The sequence below is a fragment of the Taudactylus pleione genome, unplaced genomic scaffold (assembly GCF_031769625.1).
Source record: "Taudactylus pleione unplaced genomic scaffold, aTauple2 ptg000437l, whole genome shotgun sequence".
Taxonomy (NCBI): Eukaryota; Metazoa; Chordata; class Amphibia; order Anura; family Myobatrachidae; genus Taudactylus; species Taudactylus pleione.
Window position 1 is genome coordinate 1699930 of NW_028284839.1, and position 27658 is coordinate 1727587.

General features: G+C 44.9%; 1 long non-coding RNA gene across 1 annotated transcript in view; it reads right to left on the reverse strand.

Annotated features, from left to right (window-relative positions):
* Positions 1-1959: 1959 nt before the first annotated feature.
* The window catches only part of LOC148505760 (uncharacterized), a 50372-nt gene continuing 24673 nt past the window's right edge, over positions 1960-27658 (reverse strand). The window contains exon 2 of the long non-coding RNA XR_015869847.1: positions 1960-5511. This is a non-coding gene — a long non-coding RNA (uncharacterized LOC148505760). The remainder of the gene's footprint in view (positions 5512-27658) is intronic.

Below are 27658 nucleotides of genomic sequence, written 5' to 3' on the forward strand. Positions count from 1 at the left end.
GAGAAGAATCAGTGATAAGTTAGAGGAAAGGTTGCTTCATATTGAAGAGAACTGTGGAGGGGGTGTTGGAAAGCAATTTTTTTGGAAAGACCACTATCACTGTAGAGATATTATTATTATTATTATTATTATTATTATTATTATTATTATTATTATTATTATTCTCTATATAGTAGCACCACCAATTGCATAGCACTGAAAAGAGAGTACTGCATCTGTCATCAGTTAAAGCCCCTAACACACACTAGGGTGCATTTTTCTAGCCACATAACTTACCTGTATGTTTTTGGAGGTTAGCAGGGAAATGGAGCACCCGGAGGAAATTTACATAATCAGGGAGAACATATTAAACCCCACACGGACCGGGCCCTGGGTGGGAATCAAATTATGTTTTTTGACACTGTTTGTATTTCGTCAGGGCCATGGAGTTCTACATGGTGCCGAAACAGTAGGCCGTGGAGTATCTGATTTGAAATGTTGAATTAAGCAAGTTCACTCAGGGTGTCTTCCAGTGCCTAAACTGCACTGATCTGAAGGCACAGGCTGTTATGTACCAGTGGGGGGTAGGCAGAGCTCCAATGGAAGAGCAGTGAGTCGGAGGATCAACTGTCACACTGCACCTGCACTGACAGTTACTAAGTTCCTCCAAGCACAATTCCTTATGCCATGGTCTCAATGTTGGTCTGCAGAGCTTTCTGCTTGGCAATGATTTCTATTCTGCACTGGTTTCTGAAACCACGATGAATTGGGAAGCTACAGTATATATATGTCCGTCCTGGAAGTTACTCTACTCCTGATATACCCCATTCCAAACAGAGTGGGGGCTTCCAACACCCTTTTAATTCTGGCTCCAAATGGAAAAACAAACAACATTGTTTATACTTCAATCAAAAAAGTATAAAAAACCAAACGCTCTAAACCATACGCATGTATATTGGTATTTGAAAACAAGGTCTAAATCCCATCAACAGCTGCTATCCTAAAAATAGGTCTGTGCCTTACCTATTACCAGAAAAAAATAGTACAACAATAATAGACAGCGCTAAATAGACAGGGTTTAATAACATAAATAATACATAAATATAAACAAGCACTAAAAGTTAATAGGTTAGACCGGCCTGTACTTTACTGAAGAATTTAGCAGATAAATTATATTAGACCATAATATAGATATAAATGGTCTTAGAAATATGACAGTCAATACTAAAAAGTATCAATCGATGGAAATGACACCCAAGATACAGACAAACATATAGACAAACATATATAAGTCTTAATATGAAATAAATATAGCAGTGAATACTGCAGATGCAACACTGGTTAATGTGTCAATATAATTGCGGGCCCGCATGCAAACCCATATATATGAGTCTTCAGCTTAGACTCTATAACTGCAGATATAGTGTTAGTCTCTGTCCAAAGCGAATGGTTAGTATGCAAGTCTTTGTGGAAAACTCCACATATATATTGGCAAAAAGTGGTTAGTAGCAGGCATACATATGTCCAGGCTTACAACATATCACTCGCAGATAAGATGTTTGTATGCATCCAGGATGTTTGTAAATACGCATATAGCCCAATCATAAGGCATATAAATCACTCCTCAGTGAGGACGTGAGCCGATGGGAATATTCCCCTTCAGTAACCTGAAATCCTGGCTTAAAAAAGTCCTGTACTCACGATACTCCCGGGAGATAATTGAGTAGTACAATACCAGCTGGTCTTTGAAAATAGAGTGTGCCTTTACGCGTTTCTCCGCCTCCTTAGGGTTCAGCGGCTTCCTCAGAAGCGGTCGTTAGAGCTGTGGGTGTAAACCCACAGCCTAACGACTGAAACAGAGGCGGCCGGTCAGGATGCAAGCGGCCACCCAGTTTCTGAGCGACTGCTTGCATCCTCCGACCGCCTCTGAATGAGGGCCACAGTATAATAATAATACAATAAAGACACAGACAACAGGGCTGGTGTTTTAAAAATTAATATAACATTTTATTGACCAATTAATGAGAATGAATTGGTGGCAGTATTTAAAGAACGCACATGACAATCACAATCACAAACCAAACATTGGTGTTCAACTCTACAAATAACAGAAGCCACCCATTCAGTTGGTAAAGCCATTTCCCGATCAGGACAATTGGCCTATATGGCTTGCGTCATGAGAAGGAGAGTGCACCCACTAACCTGAACTAAACATTAGCAATACACACACTGGTCTTTATTGTAAGCCACAACACTACAGTCAATAGGGAGGGAGGAAGGGAGTGTGAACTGGCACAAAGAAGCAGTTGGACTGCCTTGCAGCAGCTTATCAAACTAAAAACTCCTCCCCTAAACAATTACTATAGGTCAACAAAATCCACAACCAAGATGCTAATTCTTAAAAAGGGGATTCCACCAGCATATTAAAGGGCCGATGCACAGAAAACACCTTGTGGTTTATCCTCCTTTATGATTATTCCAAAACCTTCAGTCCCATTAAGTACACAGAACAGGTTGTGCATATACACAGCTGCTGGTTTGAGAAATAATATACTTTATTAAACAAAATTTCATTAAAAACAATTTTTGCAGTACCATGGTACGCAGTTGGAAATAAAATATAAGGCCTATGGCCACAATTTATTTAAATATTGCACAGATCCGGCTAAAAGCATATGCAGAAATAAGAAATGTGTTATAAAATATGAAATAAAAAACATATACTGTAATTAAATGTATATCCTAGACCGGTCTTATTAGCAGATGTTTAGCAGCAAAGCATAGAATGTTAGTATTCAATCACAGCCAATGTTAGAGCAAATGAAGGGATTAGTGGCAGAAGCAAGTGATAAGTTCAGTCACTGCAGAAACTGATAAGTCTCAAATAAGATACATTCTCATCCAGCCAGTTCCTTTTAAAGTTCAATAGAACCCACATGATAATGGTTCTTACCTCTATCCTCAAATAGGGGAGGAAACTTAAACACCTTGGCTGTGCAATGTAATGCAGTTGCTGTGCACTTTGCATCATGTAGTCCCACTGTGTACACCCTGTGGTCCGGAGATGCTTGGGTGCTGAGGCAGAGGGACCTCCACTCCTAATCCACGGCACTCCTGGACATTCACGATGCTGCAGTCAGTCAGGGGATGCCGGTAACCATACGGTGCATTAATTCCGGTTCCGGAGCTTTCCGGCTTCCGGTTTGCGTTCCACCTGCTTTCCAAGAGTCCTGACGCATTTCTCCACCCTATGACACGGCGGTTTCATCAGATGTTCGTCAGATGTTTTAATTACATTTTTTTTTTTAAATGGTATTATTTCTCAAACCAGCAGCTGTGTATAAGTGCTCCCATTATACATTTTTTCTTTTACATTTTACACTATGCATGAAATATGGCTGAAATTGTGTGCTTGACAGCAAATATGAGTCACGGTATTTTAATTGACAGCTGTAGCACAAACCTGGTATTTGGCACTAGTAGAGGATTTGTTAAACTTTCTAAAGAGGGTCAGTGGAAATACATACAATGCAGCTAAGCTTTCATATGTCCTGATTTTCCCAGGACAGTTTCCTTTTTTTCAAAAGATTGTTTTAGTTCACATAACTAATCATTTATTTAAACTGCTAAAACACCAAAATTAAAAGAACACATACTGTAGGATACAGAAAACAGCCCCATTTTCTGGGACCCTGCAGTATAAGTTGAAACGTGGCCACAGAGTCGATGTATCAACCATAGATAGAGATAAAGTGGGGACAAATCAGTTTCTGTCATTTTTCCAGCACAGCCTGTAAATTGACAGTTAGAAGCTGATTGGTTGGTAGTCAAGATGTGCACAAACCCGTGCTTTGATTTTGGTTCTAAATCATTGTCGTGTTTTGGTTTTGGCAAAACCAACCTCAAGTGTTTTGGTTTCAGCAGGTGCCCCGAGAGAAAGCGGGTACTAATTACCTGGGCCCAGGCTTGCTGGAGGGGCCTGGTATGGGCACAGGTCATGGCAGTCTTCAAGAAAGTAGCACATCTATGGAAAACAATTGTAAGTTAGTGCAGCAGCTCACTTCAAGTTTAATTCTAACAAACATACACAAGAGCCTGTTTGCACAATGACAAAGATTGCAATCTTGTACACACTTCCCACCCACTCATCCACAACTCTCTCCAATGGTGACTAGTATGTCGTGTTGCAGCATGAACTACAGCCCACACCCTCTCCATACACCCTCCTGTGTGAAATGGCACCAAAGCACGCAAGTTCTGTTTTTTAGATCCAAATTCCGAACTTGGTGAGACCCAAGTCATGACTCAGGGAGTGATTCAGACCCGGATGCTAAGCTGCGATCGCTTGCATTCAAAAGGGGCTGGGTATGCAAATTCCGCGATCGCACTGTCTGGTGTAAGGACGCCCTCTATGTCTTAGAGAGCGACGGCAGTGAGCGCATGCCGGTATAAATACGCCCAGTTTTCTTACTTACCAAACGTCATCTCCAGGAAGTTTATGATTAACCAGAACCATCGAGAGCCATCGGAGCTGCTCGCAGCCCTTGAGGTAGACCCTACCCCACCGTAAGCACTGCGTCACTGCAGGCTGAAATACAACCAAGTGACGTGTACAATGACGCTTCCATGCTAATTATGCACACCCATAAAACTCTGTTTTGACAGCCAGACACACCTGTGTTTGCAGCACCACTCCCCCGTTCACAAGCACCTTCCCCTGTTACTACCCACAAATGGCACTATCTGTCACTCAAAGTAGCGCTCAGCCTTTGTGCTACAAGCGCGCAATTCCCGATCGCAGTGACTGGTTCGTGCACGTGCACTGTGATGCATACGCATGCACAGACGGGCGACAATTGCCCAAAGCGAGCGATCACGGGTTAGCGTCCGGGTCTGAATCAGGCTCTCAGTTTTACTCGGAACCCCAAAGTTTGGGTGTGTTCTGTTTTCAGCCAAACTGAACTGCTCATCTCTAGTTGGTAGTTTATCTCTCTCCACTTTATCTTTCTCCAAGGCTTGATACATCTCTCCCACAAAGACATCAAGTGGACAAATTGCCAGGGCAACGAATCAGCTTCTAGCTAACATTTTTCTAGCACGGTCTATAAAATGACAGAAGCTGATTGGTTGCTATGAGCAATTTCTTTTTATCTCTCTTGGATTTTTGATACATGTCCCTTTGAGAGAGTAATATTCACGGGACACCGGATAGAGCTGCCGCTTCCATGTCCTTCCATGTCCCAGGTTTGGATCCTATAGAGTAGGGGTGGGCAATAAGCCCCTCAACATGCCCTGCCACAGTTTTGCTATTTGGCCATGCTAAAACTGTTGCAATGCATGCTTGGATTTGTAGTTCAACCACAGCTGGAAGGCAACTTATTGCCCACCCATGCTATAAAGGATATTCCTTACTTGGGACCTAAAAAGAAGAAAAGGGTGCAATCCATGGCTTGAGGTCACTTGGTTGTCCCAGTTTGTCTAATATCAGCCCTGTACATCTGGTATAATTAGATGCTCCCGACCTCCAGATATCTGCAACAAAAGAACAAAAGAATTAACAACATGGAACTAGCTGAATAAGATTAATTAGGCGTGTCACTGTATTTTACATATCTATCAATTAAAACTATATAGGATGTAGGGAATCCCAGAAATGAATAGAGAAAAGCACTTGGTTTTTATAATTGGTTATTAACTTGTGATCCTTTATCCAACTAAGGTGACTTCTTGCATCCACTTGACAGATTCAATTTAACAGCAGGCATTACATAAATCAAAGGTTTCAAAGCGCTAAATGTTTCATATACAGAATCATATTACAAGGGTATTGCAGTTGCAGGTAACCATGTGTTAATTATTTTATTGCACTAGTGTTAATGAATAGTTAAGTGACAGAGACTCAAAACTCTTAGAATGTAAATGATAATGTCACTGTTCATCATATATATACAGGTACTGTATGTTTAACAGCAATGATTGATTTAAGCTCTTTATCCATTCTGTATTGAGCTCAGTAACATTAAACCTCATGGTGTGTGCATGAAGGTATGTATTAAGGGTGTGCACCGGCCACTTTTCGTGTTTTGTGTTTTGGTTTTGGATCTGGATCTTTCTTCGTGTTTTGGATCTGGATTGGTTTTGCCAAAACCACCCTTCTGTGTTTTGGGTTCTGGGTTTTGTGTTTTGGATCTGTATTTTTTTTTAAAAAAGCATAAAAACAGCTAAAATCACAGAATGTGTTGATTTTTCTGCTCCTATGCTATTATTAACCTCAAAAACCTTAATTTCCACTCATTTCCAGTCTATTCTGAACACCTCACACCTCACAATAGTGTTTTTATGTCCAAAAGGTTGCACCGAGGTAGATAGATGACTATGCTAAGCGACACGAGTGGGCGGCACAAACACGTGGCCCATCTAGGAGTGACACTGCAGTGGCAGACAGGATGGCAGTTTGAAAAACTAGGCCCCAAACAGTACATAATTCAAAGAAAAAAAAGAGGTGCAAGATGGAATTGTCCTTGGACCCTCCCACCCACCCTTATGTTGTATAAACAGGACATGCACACTTTAACAAACCAATCATTTCAGCGCCAGGGTCTGCCACATGACTGTGGCTGAAATGATTGGTTCGTTTGGGCCCCCACAAAACAAGCTGGCAATTAATCTGTCCCTGCACAAACTGGCTCTACGGAGGCAAGATGTCATCCTCATCCTCATCCACCGATTCCTCACCCTCTTCAGTGTTGTGTACATCCTCATCCTCACAGAGTATTAACTCGTCCCCACTGGAATCCACCACCACAGGTCCCTCTGTACGTTCTGGAGGCTGGTCTCCCTGCAAGAGTTGATAATTCATTTTTATGAACATCATCTTCTCCACATTTTGTGGAAGCAACCTCCTATGCCTTTCGCTGACAAGGTTCCTGGCTGCACTAAACACTCTTTCGGAGTACACACTGGAGGGGGGGCAACTCAGGTAAAATAGAGCCAGTTTGTACAGGGGCCTCCAAATTGCCTCTTTTTCCTGCTAGTACAGGTGCGGACTGTCTGACATGCCTACTTGGATGCTGTCACCGATGTAATCCTCCACCATTCTGTCAATGGTGACAGTATCATATGCAGTGACAGTAGACATGTCAGAAATTGTTGCCAGGTCCTTCGGTCCGGACCAGATGTCCAAACTTGGTCCTGCCTGCCCTGCATCACCGCCAGCGGGTTGCTTAGGATACCTAAGTTTTTTCCTGGCAGCCCCAGTTGCGGGAGAAAATGAAGAAGGAGCTGTTGACGTGTCACGTTCCGCTTCAGCTGACAGTGTTTTCACCAGCAGTTCTTTGCACCTCTGCAGGCTTGTGTCGGCCGGAAAGAGAGACACCACATAGGCTTTAAACCTAGGATCGAGCACGGTGGCCGAAATGTAGTGGTCTGATTTCAACAGATTGACCACCCTGCAATCCTGGCAAAGCGAAAGAAGGGCTTCATCCACAAGTCCCACATGCCGAGCGGAATCGCTCTGTCTTAGCTCCTCCTTCACTTTCTCCAGCTGCTTCTGCAAAAAGCCTGATGAGGGGAATGACCTGACTCACGCTGGCAGTGTCTGAACTGACTTCACATGTGGCAAGTTCAAAGGGCTGGAGAACCTTGCACAATACGGAAATCATTCTCCACTGTGCTTGAGTCAGGTGCATACCCCCTCCTTTGCCTATGTCATAGCTGGATATATAGGCTTGAATGGCCTTTTGCTGCTCCTCCATCCTCTGAAGCATATAGAGGGTTGAGTTCCACCGTGTCACAATCTCTTGCTTCAGATGATGGCGGGGCAGGTTCAAGAGTGTTTGCTGGCGCTCCAGTCTTCGGCACGCAGTCGCTGAATGGCGAAAGTGGCCAGAAATTTTTCGGGCCACCCAAAGCGTCTCCTGCATGTCCCTGTCGCTTTTCAGAAAATTCTGCACCACCAAGTTTATTGTGTGAGCAAAACATGGGACGTGCTGGAATTTGCCCAGATGTAATGCCCGCACAATATTGGTGGCGTTGTCAGATATCACAAATCCCCAGGAGAGTCTAAGTGGGGTAAGCCACTGGGCGATGATTTCCCTCAGTTTCTCTAAGAGGTTGTCGGCGGTGTGCCTCTTACTGAAACCGGTGATACACAGCGTAGCCTGCCTTGGAACGAGCTGGTGTTTCTGAGATGCTGCTACTGGTGACGCTGCTGCTGTTGCTGCGTAAGGTGATACATCTACCCAGTGGGCTGTCACAGTCATATAGTCCTTAGTCTGCCCTGTTCCACTTGTCCACATGTCCGTGGTTAAGTGGACATTGGGTACAATGGTATTTTTCAGGACACTGAGGACACTTTTGTTGACGTTTCTGTACAGTTTCGGTATCGCCTGCCTAGTGAAGTGGAATCTAGACGGGATTTGGAACCGGGGACACACTACCTCCATCAATTGTCTAAATCCCACTGCACTAATGGCGGATACCGGACGCACGTCTAACACCAACATAGCAGTCAAGGCCTCAGTTATACGTTTTGCTTCAGGATGACTGCTGTCGTACTTAAAGGACTGTTGGAGATTCAATTGTTTAGTAAAAGTAGTGGTGTTCCTACTTCCTCTCTGGGATCATGAACGACTCCCAGCAGCAGCAACAGCAGCAGTGGCAGCAGGAGGCGTAGCAATGGAGGAACCTCCGGAGGAATCCCGGATAGGAGAGTCAGTCATGCCAGTGACATGGCCTGCAGGACTACTTCCGATCCTGACTAAGGAGGAAATTGACGAGGAGGGAGTTGACGGTGTGGGTTGCAGGCGCTTGGATACAACAGGACAACGGGATTTAGGTGTCCCTGGACTGCTTACGGTCTTAGCCAAAGTTTCTGAACTTGACAGTAACTTATTATGAATGCGCTGCAGGTGCCGTATAAGGGAGGATGTTCCTAGGTGGTTAACGTCCCTACCCCTACTTATTCCACGTTTACATATGGTACATATGGCAAGACAGTTGTTGTCCGGATTTGGATAGAAATATTGCCAGACCAAAGAGGTGGAATGTTTGGTCTTCTGCCCAGGCATGACCGTGATGGGCTTTTTCATCCCACGGACAACAACTGTCTCCCCCGGAGCCTGATTTAAACAAACCACATAACCATCAGAATCCTCCTCGCCAACTTCCTCCTCAGCGCCAGCTACACCAGTATCCTCATCCTGTTGTACTTCAACAGTGACATCTTCAATTTGCATATCAGCAAGTGTACTGTGGGTGCTCCTTTCAGCACTTGCAGGGGGCGTGCAAATGGTGGAAAGAGCCACCTCTTCCCTTCCAGTGCTGGGAAGGTCAGGCATCGCAACCGCCACCACACTTGGACTCTCCTTGGGGATTTGTGATATCTTCTTAGAACACACAGTTCTTTGCTGTGCTTTTGCCAGCTTAACTCGTTTGATTTTTTTAGCGGGAGGAGGGCTTCCATCGTCATGTGAAGCTGAACCACTAGTCATGAACATACTGGTCATACTAGTATGACACACACTAGTCATAGGGAAAGACCTTAGCTGTTCCTTGCCACTCCGTGTCATAAATGGCATATTGGCAAGTTTACGTTTCTCTTCAGATGATTTAAATGTTTTTTTTAAGGTCATTTTCCTGAACTTTGTCATTTGGGATTGTATGTGGCTTCTACTATGACATTGGGCATCGGCCTTGGCAGACGACGTTGATGGCATTTTATCATCTATGTCATGACTAGTGGGAGCAGCTTCAGCACTAGGAGGAAGTGGTTCTTGATCTTTCTCTATTTTATATTTACCGGAGAAAGTTTGGTCCTCCATTTATGTTATATCGATTTGATATATACGTGCGGCAAAGGCGCACACAAACACAGAAAATATTTTTTTATTTTTGCTGGCGAGTAGTACACTTTGTGGGTTACACCACCCTTTAAGAAATGAGCCAGCCGGCCCTTTACTTATGGGACACAGGCGCACGCTTGGCGCTGCTCCTTTGTTGATGCACGTGCGGCTACTGCGCACACAATTCACAAACACAGAAAATATTTTTTTATTTGGTTTGGAGTGTACTTTGGGGGTTACAGCACCCTTTAACGGTCAAGCCAGCCGGCCCTTTACTTATGACACAGGCGCACGCTTGGCACTACTTTGTTGATGCACATGCGGCTACTGCGCACACAATTCACAAACACAGAAAATATTTTTTTATTTGGTTTGGACTGGAGTGTACTTTGGGGATTACAGCACCCTTTAACGGTCAAGCCAGCCGGCTCTTTACTTATGACACAGGCGCACGCTTGGCACTACTTTGTTGATGCACGTGCGGCTACTGCGCACACAATTCACAAACACAGAAAATATTTTGTTATTTGGTTTGGAGTGTACTTTGGGGGTTACAGCACCCTTAAACGGTCAAGCCAGCCGGCCCTTTACTTATGACACAGGCGCACACTTGGCACTACTTTGTTGATGCACGTGCGGCTACTGCGCACACAATTCACAAACACAGAAAATATTTTGTTATTTGGTTTGGAGTGTACTTTGGGGGTTACAGCACCCTTTAACGGTCAAGCCAGCCGGCCCTTTACTTATGACACAGGCGCACGCTTGGCACTACTTTGTTGATGCACGTGCAGCTACTGCGCACACAATTCACAAACACAGAAAATATTTTGTTATTTGGTTTGGAGTGTACTTTGGGGGTTACAGCACCCTTTAACGGTCAAGCCAGCCGGCCCTTTACTTATGACACAGGCGCACGCTTGGCACTACTTTGTTGATGCACGTGCAGCTACTGCTCACACAATTCACAAACACAGAAAATATTTTGTTATTTGGTTTGGAGTGTACTTTGGGGGTTACAGCACCCTTTAACGGTCAAGCCAGCCGGCCCTTTACTTATGACACAGGCGCACGCTTGGCACTACTTTGTTGATGCACGTGACTTGTGTACACTGTGGCTGCACGTGCATCAACAAAGGAGCAGCACCAAGCGTGCGCCTGTGTCCCATAAGTAAAGAGCCGGCTGGCTCATTTCTTAAAGGGTGGTGTAACCCACAAAGTGCACTACTCTCCAGCAAAAATAAAAAAATATTTTCTGTGTTTGTGTGCGCTTTAGCCGCACGTATATATCAATATAACATAAATGGAGGACCAAACTTTCTCCGATAAAAATAAAATTGGGAAAGATCAAGAACCACTTCCTCCTAGTGCTGTTGCTGCTGCTGGGAGTTGTTCATCATCCCAGAGAGGAAGTAGGAACATCACTACTTTTACTAAACAATTGACCCTCCAACAGTCCCTAGCGATGAGGATGAAGTACGACAGCAGTCATCCTGAAGCAAAACGTATAACTGAGGCCTTGACTGCTATGTTGGTGTTAGACGTGCGTCCGGTATCCACCATTAGTTCAGTGGGATTTAGACAATTGATGGAGGTAGTGTGTCCCCGGTTCCAAATCCCATCTAGATTCCACCTGCATCCTTAAAGCAGCAGCGAAAAGCGTGCGTCTGTCTGTTAAAGGGTGGTGACACCCTCAAAGTGTGCTACACAAACAATAAAAATATTGTTCTTTTTTTTCGGTCTTTGTGAAATGTGTGGGCTGTAGCCGCACCTGCATCCTTAAAGCAGCAGCGACAAGCGTGCGTCTGTCTGTTAAAGGATTACATCGGTGACAGCATCCAAGTAGGCATGTCAGACAGTCCGTACCTGTACTGGCAGGAAAAAGAAGCAATTTGGAGGTCCCTGTACAAACTGGCTCTATTTTACCTGAGTTGCCCCCCCTCCAATGTGTACTCCGAAAGAGTGTTTAGTGCAGCCGGGAACCTTGTCAGCGAAAGGCGTAGGAGGTTGCTTCCACAAAATGTGGAGAAGATGATGTTCATAAAATGAATTATCAACTCTTCCAGGGAGACCAGCCTCCAGAACGTACAGAGGGACCTGTGGTTGTGGATTCCAGCGGGGACGAATTAATACTCTGTGAGGATGAGGATGTACACACTGAAGAGGGTGAGGAATCGGTGGATGAGGAGGATGAGGATGACATCTTGCCTCCGTAGAGCCAGTTTGTGCAGGGACAGATTAATTGCCAGCTTGTTTTGTGGGGGCCCAAACGAACCAATCATTTCAGCCACAGTTGTGTGGCAGACCCTGGCGCTGAAATGATTGGTTTGTTAAAGTGTGCATGTCCTGTTTATACAACATAAGGGTGGGTGGGAGGGCCCAAGGACAATTCCATCTTGCACCTCTTTTTTTTCTTTGCATTATGTACAGTTTGGGGCCTAGTTTTTCAAACTGCTATCCTGTCTGCCACTGCAGTTTCACGCCTAGATGGGTCACGTGTTTGTGCCGCCCACTCGTGTCGCTTAGCATAGTCATCCAGCTACCTCGGTGCAACCTTTTGGACATAAAAACACTATTGTGAGGTGTGAGGTGTTCAGAATAGCCTGGAAATGAGTGGAAATTACGGTTATTGAGGTTAATAATAGCATAGGAGCAGAAAAACCTACAAATTCTGTGATTTTAGCTGTTTTTATGCTTTTTTTCCAAAAAATACAGATCCAAAACACAAAACCCAGAACCCAAAACACGGAAGGGTGGTTTTGGCAAAACCAATCCAGATCCAAAACACGAAGAAAGATCCAGTTCCAAAACCAAAACACAAAACACGAAAAGTGGCCGGTGCACACCCCTAGTTACATTACAATAAATGAGAGTTTATTATCAATAGTAGTGTATTCTCAATTTGATCAAATATAAACCAACCCTCATACTTGCATGCAATCACCTATGGAAGTGTGTTGGGACGGTGACTGGAGGACCAGCAGGAACCGCTTGGAAAGTAAAATCCTAATTACCTAATATCTGCAGCATATCGTCCGCCCCACTCTGATATTGCACCCATTATTTCCGGGGTACTCTGAGGATTGCTGCAGTGATGAATGCAAACAAGATGTTTCCTTAAGAGGGACTGAGAATATCTATTGCACAAAAGGACATGTGTACACCATAATCTTATTGAAAACACTGCCCACAAGTCTGTAAAGAACTTTTGGTATTTGGGATTGAATTTTGAATACCCCTGCACCTCAGTGATTCCCTCTCTTATCTCCTGCCCCTCTCACTAACTGATTCCCTCTCTCACTCCTGCACCTTTCACTAACTGCTTCCCTGTCTCACCCCCTGCACCGCTACTTGCTACCCACTGCACCTCTCTAACTGATTCCATCTTTCACCCCCTGCCTCTCTCACTTAGCAATTCCCTTTTCACCCCCCGCACTTCTAACTGACACGCTCTGCCCCTCTCACTTACTGATTCCCTCTCTCACACCACTGCCCCTCTCACTAACTAATTCCCTCTCTCACATCTCTGCCCCTCTCACTAACTAATTCCCTCTCTCACACCTCTGCCCCTCTCACTTACCGATTCCCTCTCTCACACCTCTGCCCCTCTCACTTACTGATTCCCTCTCTCACACCTCTGCCCCTCTCACTTACTGATTCCCTCTCTCACACCTCTGCCCCTCTCACTTACTGATTCCCTCTCTCACACCTCTGCCCCTCTCACTTACTGATTCCCTCTCTCACACCTCTGCCCCCCTCACTAATTCCCTCTCTCACATCTCTGCCCCTCTCACTAACTAATTCCCTCTCTCACACCTCTGCCCCTCTCACTTACTGATTCCTTCTCTCACACCTCTGCCCCTCTCACTTACTGATTCCCTCTCTCACACCTCTGCCCCTCTCACTTACTGATTCCCTCTCTCACACCTCTCCCCCTCTCACTTACTGATTCCCTCTCTCACACCTCTGCCCCTCTCACTTACTGATTCCTTCTCTCACACCTCTGCCCCTCTCACTTACTGATTCCATCTCTCACACCTCTGCCCCTCTCACTTACTGATTCCCTCTCTCACACCTCTCCCCCTCTCACTTACTGATTCCTTCTCTCACACTTCTGCCCCTCTCACTTGTCACTTACTGATTCCCTCTCTCACACCTCTGCCCCTCTCACTTACTGACTCCCTCTCACATCTCTGCCCCTCTCACTAACTAATTCCCTCTCTCACACCTCTGCCCCTCTCATTTACTGATTCCTTCTCTCACACCTCTGCCCCTCTCACTTACTGATTCCCTCTCTCACACCTCTGCCCCTCTCACTTACTGATTCCCTCTCTCACACCTCTCCCCCTCTCACTTACTGATTCCCTCTCTCACACCTCTGCCCCTCTCACTTACTGATTCCCTCTCTCACACCTCTGCCCCTCTCACTTACTGATTCCCTCTCTCACACCTCTGCCCCTCTCATTTACTGATTCCCTCTCTCACACCTCTGCCCCTCTCACTTACTGATTCCCTCTCTCACACTTCTGCCCCTCTCACTTGTCACTTACTGATTCCCTCTCTCACACCTCTGCCCCTCTCACTTACTGATTCCCTCTCACACCTCTGCCCCTCTCACTTACTGATTCCCTCTCTCACACCTCTGCCCCACTCACTAACTGATTCCCTCTCTCACCCCCTGCACCACTACCACCCCTCTGCACCTCTCTCTAACTACTTCCCTCTCTCACTCCCAGTGACGGCATTATGTGGAGATGACATCTCTGATCTGCGCTGGGAAGGAGCACATCCAAATAATCGGGAATCTGCGTTTAGCAAAGCACTTGCATGCAATGCTGAATCAGCCCCTTAATCTAATAATATACATTTGAAAGAGTAGCTAGGAAATGACTCCAAATATAGCTACTGTATGGTATATAAGTTTGGAATGACACCTATTTTATCTGTAAGCAAATTTTTGGGGGGATATCCTGATGCAGGTAGGCCCTGGGGAAGCTTGGCTGGGCTGGTATTGGGGGGTCCTGCACTCTGGATTTGAACCCTAGTATGTTAGGGACCTACCCGAAAGAGGTTACCTGGATATGGTGGGTAGGCCCATAACCTTGGCCATGATTATGCTAAAAACCTCTATTGATTGCAAAATTGTATTGCATTTATATATATTATTAATAATTTGGAGTTGTGCACCTGAGATTTGTCTGTTTATATGCCTATACAGACTGGTGGCAGCAGTATCTTCACCCACCACTCACACCAGTGTCACTGTGTGCCCTGTGCACAGACTGCTGTGTAGCCTATCCTATACAAGTGAATGCGGGCCCGAAGCTCCTGTCCCCCCCACCCCTTACCCAGTGATGTGCGTTCAGGTGGTTGCAGGTGAGGCAGAGCCTTTCCTGTCATATATAGGTATACTCCACAGTTTTTACTATAAAAATTGAAAGAAAATATTATAAAAATCTTTCTATTATTCTAATATTTTTTTAGTCAAACTCTGGTGTAAAAAGTGTATGGCAGGTGTATGGCACTGCCTCCCCTGTCTACCAGTTCCGCACATCCTTGATGAAAACTAACCAGATTTCCAGCACTATATACTGCTGCTCCTTTGTATAATGCCCACATGAACCCTCGGGTTCATATATGTATCTGTACAGGGGCAGAACTATGGGAGAAAATGGAGGCACCTGCCGCTGGGCGCCATCACTGAAGGGGCACCTCCTCCATTGCCCACCAGGGCCGTAACTAGGGTAGTGCGACCTGTGCCATGGCACAGGGCACCGCAGAGCAGGGGGCGCTGTTTGGGCCTGTCAATTTTCTTGTTTATTATCATTCTCACTTGTAGCTTCCTCTTCTTTTATCCCCAGCATCTCCTGGCCTCCCCTATCTCTTCCCTGGCCCTTCCCCATGAGGCCATGGCCCTCTTTCAGGTGCACTATCTTATGTCCCAATTTGAAAAATGGGGGGGGGAGCACCACTGCTCTTTCTGGCACAGGGCACCAAAAAAGTCTAGTTACGGCTCTGTTGCCCACAATATATTCACCCCAGTTAGGGCTGCAAATATGTTCCACCACAGTAGCAGTCTTATGGTGTGTACACATTTAACGATTTAAAAGAACGATTTGAACGATAACGATATTGTTATCGTTAACCATTATCTTTCAAATCGTTCTTTTAAATGATCCCTACCAACTTACCGTCAACCAGCGATGCGCGGCCACGTATGGACGATAGCAATATCATCCATCGGCCGTGCATTCTGGTCAACTTGCTCAATTTTGAGCAAGTTACTATTGCTATAGTCGTCAGTAAGTTGGTAGTGTGCTGGATGATCGATATTGATCATCCAGCATACCAGGGAGGGTGCATAATGATCTGCCAGCGATATCGTATCGCAGATCGCTATGTGTGTACAAAACATAACAGTATCTTAACTCAAAGTCAGTCCTCAAAGTCCCCACATCAGGTGGTTTTCCCCTCCACCAGGGGTATCAGGAGGGCTCCCCTCCCAACATCAGGTGGCTTTCGCCTCCATCAGGAGGACTCTGAGCCTCATGCTAATTGCACTATACAGGTCACTATCTTATCTGTGACTAACGCATAGCCAGTGGTGCCGAGAGGGGGGGAGCAGTACAAATTACCCGGGCCCGGGCTTGCTGGTGGGGCCAGGCGGGGGCCCAGGTCCGGCACCGCTCCCCCCTCTTACATCACAGCAGCCTAGCACATGCTGCTGTGTGCTGGGGTGCACTGGGAGACTGCTCGTGGCTGCTACAAAGCAGCCACAGCAGCCTGTGGGGGGAGCGATCAAGCTGATCACGCCCCCCACTGGTTATGCCCCGGGCTGAGCGGGCTCACTGCGCCCCCCTCGCCAGAGCTGCAAAACTTTTTATTTTTGCCTAAGGGGGTGTGGCAACACCTCCCGCGATTAGGCCACACACCCTTTTTACCGTGGCCCGGTGCAGCTCTTGACGGGCCTGCGCATAGCTGTATATACCCAAAAAGGGTTTTTGGGGGTATAACCTGCAAATTTACATTAGTAAATAGGTCTAATAGAAACAAGTTCACATATTCTATATTAGTGTTTTTGTGCAGATAGATAGTTAGATAGATAGATAGATAGATAGATAGATAGATAGATAGATAGATAGAAAGATAGATAGATATGAAAAAGATGGATAGATAGATAGATAGATATGAGATAGATGGATAGATAGATAGATAGATAGATAGATAGATATGAGATAGATGGATAGATAGATATATAGATAGATAGATAGATAGATAGATAGATAGATATGAGATAGATGGATTGATAGATGATAGATAGATAGATAGATAGATAGATAGATAGATAGATAGATTGATAGATAGATAGATAGATAGAGAGAAAGATAGATAGATAGATAGATAGATAGATAGATAGATAGATAGATAGATAGATAGATAGATAGATAGATAGATAGATAGATAGATAGATAGATAGATAGATACTGTATGCACCATATTTATTTTCCCTTTTTTTTAAGGGGAGGCACCAAATGATAACTTTACTCTGAGTGTCTGGGATGAATTTACGCCACTGTATCTGTAAATCTGGCTCTGACACGAGCCAGTGCCTCCCCAGCCACGTTTCTCACCACACATCATTGCCCTTACTGGCCGCACGCATGGTGCCACACCTAGCTCTTGCATTGACAATGTCAATACACTTTGTTATTGTTATTGCTCAGGTCTAACTTAACAAATCAGATGAAACAAAGTGCAGGTTATTTCTGTGAGTTTTCACTACAAAAGATGCAGTTTTCATGAAAATCAGTTCAGCAGTGTCTGTACCAATTTGGAACAAACAGACACAACTTTCCTATAATATATGTGTCTATATATATTGTGACACAGTTAGGTTAGGGGGTCCCTCTCCTGGGTAGAGGACTCCTTCCTTATACACACACACAGCAGCAGGGAAGCAGCACACCAGTCTGGATGCAAATACAAGCTGGTCGGCGCCAGTCTTTATTGTACAATGTCAGAAACATAAAGAAAACATAAATATAAATCCTAGCCCTGTCGGGGCACTAACTTCACAGGTAGTTCCCTCACTACCAGAACCTGGCAGGGCCTAATGCCCTCACCAGCAACAAAAGCACAGCACAACACTCACAGTTAGGTATCCAAGTGTCTCTGAGCAAACTCCCTGCCTGCTCTCCCAGGTGAGACACTCAGCCTTATCCAAACTAGGCTTATATTGGCCACTCTCAGGTGGAAACCCTAACAAGCCTGTTACCAGGCTGTGAGAACCAAAACCTGGAGTGGCCGTGGGTGGAGCCCTCCCTCTCCTCTCACCCACAACCCCCAGGTCCCAAACCGGCTTTTCAAAAAACCGAAACTCAAGCCTGCTACACTGCAGACTTTCTCCTGGGGGTTTAAAACACATAAGACAGGAATCTGGGACAAATGTACCTGCCACAGACCACTTTACCAATGATCCTATCACATATCCCCCCCCCTTTGTTTCGACCTGTGTGGCGGAACAACTGAAGCCCCCAAACAATGATCGCGTGACAACGCATCAGCATTGGCCAGCTGGCTTCCTTGCCTGTGTTCCACTGAAAATTTTAAAGTTTGTAACGCCAAGAACCATCTCGTAATTCTCGCACTACTGTCCTTATTTTCGGACATCCACTTCAAAGGGGCATGGTCAGTGATCAATTTGAACTTTCTTCTGACCAAGTAGTACCTGAGAGCCTCTAACGCCCACTTTATGGCCAACGCCTCCTTCTCCACTGTGGCATAGTTTCTCTCATGTACATTCAACTTTCTACTTAGATAGAAAATAGGGTGTTCCTCACCCTCCTTGTTCTGGGACAGGACCGCTCCTATACCTACTTCTGATGCATCGGTTTGTACTATGAATTCCCTTTCAAAATTAGGAGTCATCAGGACTGGTTGGGAACACAACGCTACTTTCAACTCCTGAAAAGCTTTCTCTGCCTCAGGACTCCATTCTACCATGACTTTTTGTTTGCCTTTGGTCAGGTCAGTCAGTGGGACTGCCATGGTGGCAAAGTTGGGTATAAACCTCCTGTAGTACCCCGTAATTCCCAAGAAGGCTCTCACCTGCTTCTTACTCAGAGGCCATGGCCAGTTTTGTATGGCATCAACTTTATTGAGCTGAGGCTTTATCAGGCCTCTGCCAATGGTGTATCCCAGATATTTTACTTCCTCCATGCCTAGACAACACTTTTTTGGGTTGGCTGTCAAACCTGCCTTATAGATGGAGTCCAACACTGCTTGTACCCTGGGTAAGTGAGACTGCCAATCAGGACTATGAATGACCACGTCATCCAGATAAGCAGCCGCATACCGTCTATGGGGCCTTAGAATCCTGTCCATCATTCTTTGGAAGGTAGCAGGTGCCCCATGTAGCCCGAAGGGCAACATCTTGTACTGAAACAAGCCCTCTGGCGCTGAAAAAGCTGTCTTTTGTTTGGCGCTCTCGGTTAACGGTACTTGCCAATACCCTTTGGTTAGGTCAAGAGTGGTTAAATACCTTGCCGTCCCTAGTCTCTCAATCAGTTCATCCACTCTTGGCATCGGGTAGGCATCGAATTTTGAAACACAGTTCAACTTTCGGAAGTCATTGCAGAAACGCACACTCCCGTCGGGCTTTGGAATCAACACAATGGGACTTGACCATTCACTATGTGATTCTTCAATAACCCCTAACTCTAGCATATTTTTAATTTCTTTCGACACCGATTCTCTTTGTGCTTCTGGTAACCTATAGGGCTTTAGATTAACTTTAACCCCTGGGTCAGTGATTATGTCATGTTTAATGACCGAGGTTTTCCCAGGTACGTCAGAGAACAGCACCCTATTTCTGATCAGAAACTCCTTGACCTCTTGTTGTTGAATTGCCGACAGGGTTTTTGCCACTGTCACTTCGGGAACTAAGGCCCCTGGATTTACTGGAGGGGCTCGGACGGCCGACAGTACCGTTCTATCTTTCCAGGGCTTTAATAGATTTATATGGTATATCTGTTCCGGCTTTCTTTTCCCCGGCTGGTAAACTTTGTAATTGACCTATCCCACTCTTTCTAAGATTTCAAAGTGACCTTGCCATTTAGCCAAAAGTTTATTTTCCACAGTGGGAACCAACACTAACACTCTGTCCCCAGGAGCAAAGCTGCGTAACCAGGCATTGCGGTTGTATACCCTCTGCTGTGCCTGTTGAGCCTGTTCCAGGTGCTCTCTCACTATCGGCACTACCGCAGCAATTCTCTCCTGCATTTGAGAAACATACTCAATCACCGTTTTGTAAGGACTAGACTGCCCCTCCCATGTCTCTTTGGCAATGTCTAGTAACCCCCTTGGGTGTCTCCCATACAACAAGTCGAAGGGTGAAAACCCAGTGGAGGACTGGGGAACCTCTCTTATGGCCAACAATAAATACGGCAATAAGTAATCCCAATCCCTACAATCCTTGTCGACCACTTTCCTAAGCATATGTTTTAACGTCTTGTTAAACCTCTCGACCAGCCCATCGGTTTGGGGGTGATAAACCGAAGTTCTTAACTGTTCAATTTTGAACAGGCGGCATAACTCTTTCATGACTTTTGACATAAACAGTGTACCCTGGTCAGTTAGTATCTCCTTGGGTATACCCAGCCGGCTAAAGACATGAACTAGCTCTCTGGCAATGGTCTTGGTTGACGTATTGCGCAACGGGATCGCTTCCGGGTACCTGGTAGCGTAATCCATTATGACAAGAATATACTGGTGTCCCCTGGCAGACTTCATTAAGGGTCCCACCAAATCCATCGCTATTCTTTCAAACGGTACCTCTATGATAGACAATGGAACTAGTGGACCCTTAAAATGTGGCCTGGGAGCATGATACTGACACTCAGGGCAGGATGCGCAAAAGTCAGACACCAACAGTTTTCCCTGTATGCCTCAAGGGGTTCACCAGCTCAGCTTTTATAAGTGTCACCAACCTACCAGAGTCTAACAGTGCCTCTACTCGGTTGCCATCTACAGTGAGTACACACATCTGCTTATCAGTCTCAGCCTGCCGGTCAGCCATACAGGCTGTCTGTGCAAAGAAAGACCCCCTGCGGTAGACATGAGCAGTATCACATTGCATAGGTTCAGTTGTAAGTGAACAATTAGCGGCAATATGGCCGAAGCCACCACATCGGGAACACTGAGTCATATTAATGTCTAGTCGTTTATGGGGCAAGAATCTTCCTGGCCTGGCAGGCCTGTCTCCAGGTTCTACACACTCAGTCTTAGGTACATTCCACCGCCCAGCATCCTTCTCCCCTGGAACAGTCTTACCAGTGTCTGTGGGAGTTCGCCGGTGCGCCATCGGGGCTCGGTGGGGCATACTCATCAGCTCCTCAGCCGCCACGTACCTCTCCACCAGCTTGACCAACTGGTCTGCGGACTTAGGGTCTGCATGGCTCACCCACTTGCGCAGAGTCACAGGTAATGATCGCAGGTACCGGTCCATCACGACCCTTTCCACGATCTGTGGTCCCGTCAGCGTCTCGGGCTGTAGCCATTTTGAGGACAGATGGACGAGGTCATGCATCTGTGAACGTGGAGGCTTGTCCCTATGGAACTCCCAGCGGTGGACCCGTTGGGCACGAACAAAGGTGGTGACTCCCAAGGGAGTTAGGATCTCCTGTTTTAGTTTTTTATAGTCCTTGGCATCAGCCAGGCATAAGTCGAAATAGGCCTTTTGTAGCTCCCCAGACAAAAAAGGTGCCACCAGACTTGCCCACTGCTCCTTGGGCCAACTCTCCCTTTCGGACGTTATTTCAAACGCGGTGAGATAGGCCTCCACATCATCGCCCAAAGTCATCTTTTGGAGGAAGTGACTGGCTCGTACGGAGTGAGTGGGGGTGGGAGGACCAGTAGCAACATCTCTGGGCCGGGCGAGCAGGTGCTGTACCACCTCTTTTATGGCCTGGCAGGTTTCCTCGATGGCGACCTGTTGTTGCCTCTGGGCTGTCTCCAATGCCAACAGTTGCACCCTGGTGGATTCCTGCTGAGCTCTGGTAGATTCCTGCTGAAGTTAGTTTGTCTCCTGCTGAGCTGCTGTAGCTTGGAGCAAGGCCTTAATAATGTCCTCCATTTTGTCCTGGGGTGTAGGTTGGAAGCTGAACCTTGCCTCTCTGAGCATTGGCTGACGCCTCCTCTATGGGACTCCAAGGACACAGCGTTATTTCCACACTTACAAATTGGGTGTCTGTCCCTTTAATTTTTAAATGGAAAGTTTTCCTCTTGCTGCAACTTCAGTGTGTGTGGTTGCCCGCATTCTCCACCATATTGTGACACAGTTAGGTTAGGGGGTCCCTCTCCTGGGTAGAGGACTCCTTCCTTACACACACACACAGCAGCAGGGAAGCAGCACACCAGTCTGGATGCAAGTACAAGCTGGTCGGCGCCAGTCTTTATTGTACAATGTCAGAAACATAAAGAAAACATAAATATAAATCCTAGCCCTGTCGGGGCACTAACTTCACAGGTAGTTCCCTCAATACCAGAACCTGGCAGGGCCTAATGCCCTCGCCAGCAACAAAAGCACAGCACAACACTCACAGTTAGGTATCCAAGTGTCTCTGAGCAAACTCCCTGCCTGCTCTCCCAGGTGAGACACTCAGCCTTATCCAAACTAGGTTTATATTGGCCACTCTCAGGTGGAAACCCTAACAAGCCTGTTACCAGGCTGCGAGAACCAAAACCTGGAGTGGCCGTGGGTGGAGCCCTCCCTCTCCTCTCACCCACAACCCCCAGGTCCCAAACCGGCTTTTCAAAAAGCCGAAACTCAAGCCTGCTATACTGCAGACTTTCTCCTGGGGGTTTAAAACACATAAGACAGGAATCTGGGACAAATGTACCTGCCACAGACAACTTTACCAATGATCCTATCACAATATATATATATATATATATATATACAACACAGAAAGATGGACGGAACTCAGGGACAAATAAAATAAAGAATACAGCAGACTGCGCTGGTAGAGTCAACGTTTCAGAGCTCGGCGGCTCTTTTATCAAGACAATATCAAGAAATGAACAAACAAATGACATATAAATACATACCAATATCTGACACCCGCGTGCTGCAATCACGCTGACCCGTCTGAGTCCCGATGACGTTATGGGCGTGATCGGCGCCGGCGGTCGGTGACTCATTGGGGGCGTGTAATGATGTGTACCTTCACCATGGCAACAAGGGGAAGCTAGGAAAACAAAAAACACAAACTGACAGAAAATGGGCATGATGTCGCAATCATAATCTAAGAATGAATAAAGCATACAGAGACCAGTCTATATGAACTATCAGAACTATTATGATCCAAGTCTAAATCGTAAGAAAAAACACCACCATAACTAATCCAAAACTAACTCACTTTCTGATTATTTCAGAGACAAAAAAATACCATGGGGATTCCGTATCAGGAATATCCCGACTATTGGACGCTACAACACTGAGTTTTGTCGTAAATGGGCCGCGGTTCTCAATAAATGTTCCTTCGATTTGATCTTGTTGGTTATTGAAGAATAACGCAGGGAGTTGACTCTTGTTAAAGATAAAATCCAGACCTTTGAAAGTTTACATCTCACCAAGATCAAGTCAGACACATCCCAGGACTGGCTGAATAAATTATCTTCTCAAGTTGAGAAATACCGGACGGATCTTATCCAGTTTAAAAAATCTAAACTACAGACAGTAACAAGGGACTATGCTGAATTGAAAGTATATAGCTGGGCCTATAACAGGGGTCAAACTAGGGACAGAAGACCGAAATTTAGAAAACAAAAAAGATTTCCATTGGAGACGGACAATTCAAGTGGAGCTATCTCCTCCAGTGACTCAGAATGTGTAAATCTAGTTGCTACTTCCACAAGCCAAAAGCCCCCTTTAGGGGTAGCGACCCGAGCAAAACTAGACCTCACCAAAGAACCCGCTCCAGGCGTGGGGGGGAATGGGTGAGGCAAGCAAAGAAAAATACACCCGAGGAAGACTTAGTCTTCAATCTGTCTGCTCAGGTCCTCACTAAGGATGAAATTAATGTGTTAAACAAAGGTCTTTCATTCATCCCGACCGGTTTTCCTGATACTTTCCAGAACAAAATCAACCTGTTTAAATTTGACAGGCGATTAAAGCTTAAAGAATTTTTTGGCCCTACAGATTCTGCTATCTCTCAGATACCGGTTCGTAACAAATCAACGTTTATCCTGCATTCCTCCAATTCCAGTATTAAATGTTTTACGAACCATATGGATAACATTATATCCAGATATAGTCCTTCAGAGGTTCTTGTCCACCATAATCTGGAGTACAATGAAAGCAAAGCACTACAACAGCTTGGCAATTACAAAGATATTGTCATCCGCTCAGCAGACAAAGGTTGAAGGATAGTGGTACAGGATTTGATAACATACAAAGTGGAATGCTATCGACAGTTAGCTGATAGTTCAGTATATGAACTCATGAAAGAAGATCCTACCAATAGATTCAAAATGGAACTTTTTGAATTATTGGAACAAGCAGTGGTGAATCAAATCATCACCGCGAATATTTGTGATGCCCTTAAACAGGATGCTCCTAAAATTCCAGTCCTGTACACTATTCCAAAACTCCACAAAGATGCCCTTCGTCTCCCTGGTAGACCTATTATTGCGGCCAGAGATTCAATATATTATGGTATCTCGCAATTCTTAGATTTTTATCTTCAGCCACTATTGAATTCCAAACCATCTTTTCTAAAAGACACTACAGCTTTTATTTTGAGATTACGAAATCTGTCACCCTTACCTGTCCGTCACCTTTTATGTACCATCGACATGTGTAGCCTGTACACCAGTATTCCGCATGAGGAAGGGATACAAGCTATGAATAATTTTATCTGGAATCACCCGCTATACTCAGGCCCAGATCCTAATTTTTTCATTAAATTGTTGGAATTGACATTGACAAGGAATTAATTCCTGTTTGACAACAAGATCTACATTCAACGCACAGGGTGTGCCATGGGATCTTGTGTGGCACCAAGTTTTGCCAACATATATATGTTTGGAATTGAAGATGAATTCTTCTTTGGGGACCCCAACATCTCTAAACATATCAGCGGGTATTCCAAATATATTGACAATATCTTCTTGCTGTGGTCAGGTACTCCACAACTTTTTATACAGTTAATGACAGAGCTCAATAATAAACAACACCCGATTAAATTTAATTTTGAATATGACTATAACTCTATCAATTTTTTGGATGTAACCATCAATCAGAGTGAAGAGAATGAATTGAATACCACTATGTTTTTCAAACCGACAGACCGCAATACTACATTACAGGCCGGCAGCCACCATCCCTCAGCTCTCAAATGGGGACTTCCCTATTCCCAATTTCTGAGAATTTGGAGAATCTGTAGTGATCACACTGATGCGATCAATCATATTGACAACATGTCCCATAAATTCTTAAAGAGGGGATATCACTATAAGATCCTGAAGAAAGCCAAAGATAAAGTATTGACCTTATCTAGGTCACAGGCTCTCAAACCCACAGGACCCAAAAACAATCACAATAAAGTTGTTTGGACTCAACAGTTCACTACGGCGAGTGGACCCCTGGTGCATAGGGCCAGAAACATCTGGCCTATAGTTGCTAATGACCCTAAACTTCCAGCGCTACAAGGTTCATCTATTCTCACTTCATATAAAAGGGGAAGAAACATCAAAGATATAGTCGTATATAACGACGTGAGCCAATATACTAAGGTAGCTCCCACTAATTTTTTGACACGCCCAGCAGGCAACTACAAATGTATTGGGTGTATTACCTGTAGTTTCTTAGAAACAGGTAACACTTTTTGCCACCCCAGGTCGGGAAAAAAATTCTCCATTAAGTATCCATTAACTTGTTCTAGTCGCTATGTGGTATACATTGTTAGGTGCCCGTGTGGCTTGCTCTATGTGGGCAAAACCTCGAGACAACTTAAAAGCATATGGCCCTACATCATTCTAACATCAGGTCAGCTATAGAGGGCAGAGGATCGGATCAACCTGTGGCCAAACATTTTAGAGACTTCCATCACAATGTCTCCACTATCAGATATAAAATGATTGACTGGGTCCCCCAGAATCCTAGGGGAGGCGACAGGGATCGCACGTTGTTACAGAAGGAAGCTTATTGGATCCACACACTGCAAACTGTGCAACCTTGGGGCCTCAATGAAATGTTATCCTTATGCTGCTTTCTTTAATCTATTTTTAGTTGATATCCTTTTTTCAGGATCTGTTTGTATTTATTATACTCTGTTCTAAATTACTTTGTTGTGTATTTGGGTGTGGGCCATCATCTGAGGTGCCCCATAATTGTGGGTGCATGGGGTTACTCGCCGGCTGTTGTATTCCATCAGCCTGCCAGTACCTTAGAGTGTTCCACTCTATTACCATGTTGTTCATGTACATTTTTTATTGTTTATGCTAGTTACCTCTGAAACACTATTAGTTTATTGTATATGAGGAGGTGCGCTCATTTCAGAGCGCTTTGGATTAGTTATGGTGGTGTTTTTTCTTACGATTTAGACTTGGATCATAATAGTTCTGATAGTTCATATAGACTGGTCTCTGTATGCTTTATTCATTCTTAGTTTATGATTGCGACATCATGCCCGTTTTCTGTCAGTTTGTGTTTTTTGTTTTCCTAGCTTCCCCTTGTTGCCATGGTGAAGGTACACGTCATTTCCACGCCCCCAATGAGTCACCGACCGCCGGCACCGATCACGCCCATGACGTCATCGGGACTCAGACGGGTCAGCGTGATTGCAGCACGCGGGTGTCAGATATTGGTATGTATTTATATGTCATTTGTTTGTTCATTTCTTGATATTGTCTTGATAAAAGAACCGCCGAGCTCTGAAACGTTGACTCTACCAGCGCAGTCTGCTGTATTCTTTATTTTATTTGTCCCTGAGTTTCGTCCATCTTTCTGTGTTGTATCTATGAGTTTGACTCTGGAGAGAAACCTGGGCTAGTTGTTTGCCTCAGTCGGAGTGCCGGACGACCTTTGTCCTTTATATATATATATATATATATATATATATATATATATATATACATATATAGTAGAGATGTGTTTTCGCCAAGTTAGCACAAGTTCAGATTAGATCGGATTTATCTTATTGGCTATCCAAAACACGTGAGAGCCGGAGAGCCAATAAGATAATTCTGAACTTGCTCTAATGTGGCGAATAGAGCTGAGTAAAACCGAGCCCAAGAACGCAGTACTGAGGGCCTCATTTATCAATGCATTTTATAATTCACAGCGAGTGACAAAACAAGTTGCATATGATAATAGTGCTCCAGTCAATCAGCTCCCAACTGTCATCTGTTTGAAACTTGACGATTGGCTGGAGCACCATTTATCATACGCAACAAGTTGTATCACTCGTTGTAAATTATAAAACTCGTTGACTGTTAGAGCACTACCTGTGGTTGTGATTAAAACCTTATTACACTTCATGAAGTCTTCCACTTTTAGCAAACCAGCTTTCCCTTAAAAGTAGAGATTCTTAATTAATTTAGTTCCACTTGACCTTCAACTCCAAGTAATATTGGCTTATCACTGCAAGATATTGCCAAGATTTTAGGAAGGACAGGATACTATACAGGATATCCAAATATTTTGTATGAGTTGCTGGACACAGAGATGGTGCTGTTGAAAACTAAGGCAAATTGGGAAAAAGGACTGGCAGCAGGCAGCCATGTAGCATAAATAAAATAATCATGGGTCAGGACTGGCAGCAGACAAATTATAA